Source organism: Thalassophryne amazonica, chromosome 23 (assembly GCF_902500255.1).
Source record: "Thalassophryne amazonica chromosome 23, fThaAma1.1, whole genome shotgun sequence".
NCBI classification, from domain to species: domain Eukaryota; kingdom Metazoa; phylum Chordata; class Actinopteri; order Batrachoidiformes; family Batrachoididae; genus Thalassophryne; species Thalassophryne amazonica.
The window spans coordinates 12,822,387-12,826,345 of NC_047125.1; positions in this window are offsets into that span (position 1 = coordinate 12,822,387).

The window sequence follows — 3,959 nt, forward strand, 5'->3', positions numbered from 1 at the left end:
AAAGGGCCACACTGCATCCTCCTCCGGTAGGTGGCGGTAAATCACCCAGTCTCTTTGACAAACTACATTGAAAAACCACAAAAAGAAAGAAAGCTTTGGCGTCCGTTTAAAAAAAAAAAAAAAATCAACGTTTATGTATGTATGTATGTATGTATGTATGTATGTATGTATGTATGTATGTATTTGTTTGTCTGTCTGTCTGTCTGTTAGAAGGATTATGTTAAAACTACTGCACAGATTTTGACAAAAGTTTCACCACAGATAGACTCCATTAAATTTTGGAGGTGATCCGGATCTGGATTCTGGATCAAGATTTCACCTTAGGCTTTGAAGGATTACATAAAAAACTACTTCACGGATTCTCACCAAATTTGCACCACAGACAGATATTAGCGCATGGAAGACTCCACTGAATTTTGGAGGTGATCCGGATCTGGATTTGAGTTCAAGATTTCACTTTATAGGCTTTGAAGGATTACATTTTAAAAAAACGACACTGATTCACACCAAATTTGCGCCACAGATAGATATTAGGCCATGGAAGACCACTGGATTTTGGAGGTGATCTGGTTTCTGGATCAAGATTTTATTTTATATGGGCTTTGAAGGATTTCATCAAACCTACTTCACGGATTCTCACCAAATTTGCACCACATATAGATATTAGCGCATGGAAGACTCCACTGAATTTTGGAGGTGATCCGGATCTGGATTCTAGTTCAAGATTTCACTTTATAGGCTTTGAAGGATTACATTTAAAAAAAAACTAGTTCACTGATTCACACCAAATTTGTGCCACAGATAGATATTAGGCCATGGAAGACCACTGGATTTTGGAGGTGATCCAGATCTGGATTCTGGATCAATATTTAATTTTATATGGGCTTGGAAGGATTTCATCAAAACTACTTCACGGCTTCTCAACAAATTTGCACCACATATAGATATTAGAGCATGGAAGACTCCACTGAATTTTGGAGGTGATCCAGATCTGGATTCTGGCTCAAGATTTTGCTTTATAGGCTTTGAAGAATTACATAAAAAAAAAAACTACTTCACTGATTGACACCAAATTTGCACCACCACATATAGATATTAGGCCATGGAAGACCACTGAGTTTTGGAGGTGATCCAAATCTGGATTCTGGATCAAGATTTAATTTTATATGGGCTTTGAAGGATTTCATCAAACCTACTTCACGGATTCTCACCAAATTTGCACCACACATAGATATTAGGGCATGGAAGAGTCCACTGAATTTTGGAGGTGATCTGGATTCTAGTTCAAGATTTCACTTTATAGGCTTTGAAGGATTACATTTAAAAAAAAAAAAAACTACTTCACTGATTCACACCAAATTTGCACGACAGATGGATCTTAGGCCATGGAGGACCACTGAATTTTGGAGGTGATCTGGATTCTGAATCAAGATTTCATTTTATATGGGCTTTGAAGTATTTCATCAAAACTACTTCATGGATTCTCACCAAATTTGCATCACATATAGATATTAGGGCATGGAAGACTCCACTGAATTTTGGAGGTGATCTGGATCCGAATTGGTAGATGGCAGAAATCTCAGATTGCTCTTGTTTATTTATTTATTCATTCATTTATTTTTAGGATTATGTATACATTAATTCACACAATCGAAGACAGACACCATTTCAAGGACATGGTTTCTTTGGTTGCCATGGCAACTGCCTAACATTATTTTAGATAGAAATCATAAGAATGATTTGAAACAAATTTAGTTTCAGGATTAAATGAAAAGCAAAAAAGATAAAAGCATTAATCACATGAACTTATTAAGACATAAAAGTTCAGGTTCACGTTCAGTTTCAGGTGACTTTATTTGGACCCATAGGTAGATTTGATGACCTAAAGTTTTGAAATGAAAGCATAAGAATTTCCTGAAATGTTATGTCTCAAATGTTGGTCTTAAAGTATGTTAGTTGGCGACTATGAAGAGGTCAGACAGACCAATCTTTCGACAGTCAGACAGTGTTGTGGAAAATGTTTCTTTGGAGGAAAATCGGTGGCTTCTCCAAAGATTTCACGGGGATTTTTAGTACAGTTTGGCAATCTTTAAAGCACATTAAGGACCTCATCAAAACTATTTTAAAAAGGTACAGATGAAGAAACATGATCATAAATACATTTGCCACTTGTTAAATGTACTAGAAATACTGTTAGAAGCCATTTTCAGTAGGTACAGACAAGATACATGACCTGAACAGGACCCAAATGACGGACTTCAGCATGACCGTCTCTGGGCACTTCTGGGATCCACCTAATTTGGCACAAATCTGGTTGAAAACCAAATTCTTTGGCCATGATCTTTGTCATAAAAGATGGAAAATTTGGGATCAGACTTTATTTGCATACTAAATTTGGTAGAAATCAGCAAAACAGCCAACAAACAGGCAGACAGACGTGTCCTTGGACTCAAATTTGATCTTGCTCTCCAAGTCAAGAAACCATTTCCAAATGTGGGCTAAGTTTGATGCAAATCAGACTGGGAAAATTCTTTTTCAATTTGGTATTGATTTATTTGGAAAAAATTAAAACAAATAACAATGCAAATACAAATTTTAACTGCATATAAAATATACTTATTTCCAATGTAAGTATGACCTTGTCCAATTTTTTGTTTTTAAGTGAAACTCTAAAGAAAGGAAACCACTAGTCCGTGAAAAAACACAAACATGGCAGGTAAGGAAATAGATAAACTTTATTGATCTCACAGAGGAGAAATTCACGTTACGTCAGCTCTTAAGTTTCATTATCACATTTTCACCAATATATGAAGGGTTTTTGTTTTTGGCTCTGCAGAACAGCATTCATGCACAGTATTGTATTCAGCTATATGTGTCCATGTACAAATCTGGTGCAGATGCTTTAATGATGTCACTATAGTCTGAAAAGCATGTATCTGCATGTCTCCGACACCAAAACCTATAGATATTTGGCACTCTAAGAATCATATTACCCTTTTCAGTTGTATATTTTGTTCCATGTACTCAAGTCTTCACTTTACCTGCAGTAAAACTGAATGTCAACAGTAGTTTTTATCATCAGCCAAGTTGTGCACTTCATGATACTGATATCCTTGCATTCATGTTTACCAAAAGGTAAAAAAAAACTGTCTAAAGGATGCCTCGGTGGGATGCAAAAGCCTGCAATCTGCAAAGTAACCTTCCAAATTGACAAAAAATAATGGGTAAGCAAGAGCCCTCTCACCAAAGCTCAGACCAATAGTACACCGCGTGGAAGGTCACCTATACCTGCCCCGCTGAAAACCACAAGGGGTTCGAGATGCTGAGCACCAGGACCTGCATTCGGTATGGCTGAAAATTTCTCCATTTTGACTCAGCACACTAAGATCTTGGACAGTAGCCACTTGCCTGAAATGCGTTTTCACCAAGACCTGCTTTCATTTCAACCCTCCCTTTATTCTTCAGGTGTGGTCGATGGCCGTCCACAAACGAGGATTACACACATCTCTCCTTGGACACTGAGCACGATGCCTCAGTCAGCAATTTGTTGCAGAATTACCTCATGGTATGTGACTTTTGGATTGGCCTTCATATGAATAAATACAGTATGCATAGAATATCTAATTTAAAGTGTCTCCAGTTTAGGCAGTCTGTGCAAAATACCATCTCTCTAACATTTGACACCTTATAAAACACAACATATGGATTGAAATCCATGTTGCCAAGAGCATTGGTGTCTCCCAATGCAAATTGGTGTCAGGCATTTGGACCCAGAGTGATTCCAAGACTCTGATGTGTCAGCGAACAAGTGTTTCATAAAGAGTATCCAACCATCATCAACAAGACCATTTAAGAAGAGATTATGTTTTGTCTGTTGTCATCTGTAGGAGAGTTGAGTGGAGTACCCCAGCCAGTGTGATTCCCAGATATCAATAACAGATAAGTCCTTCTCATCCCTG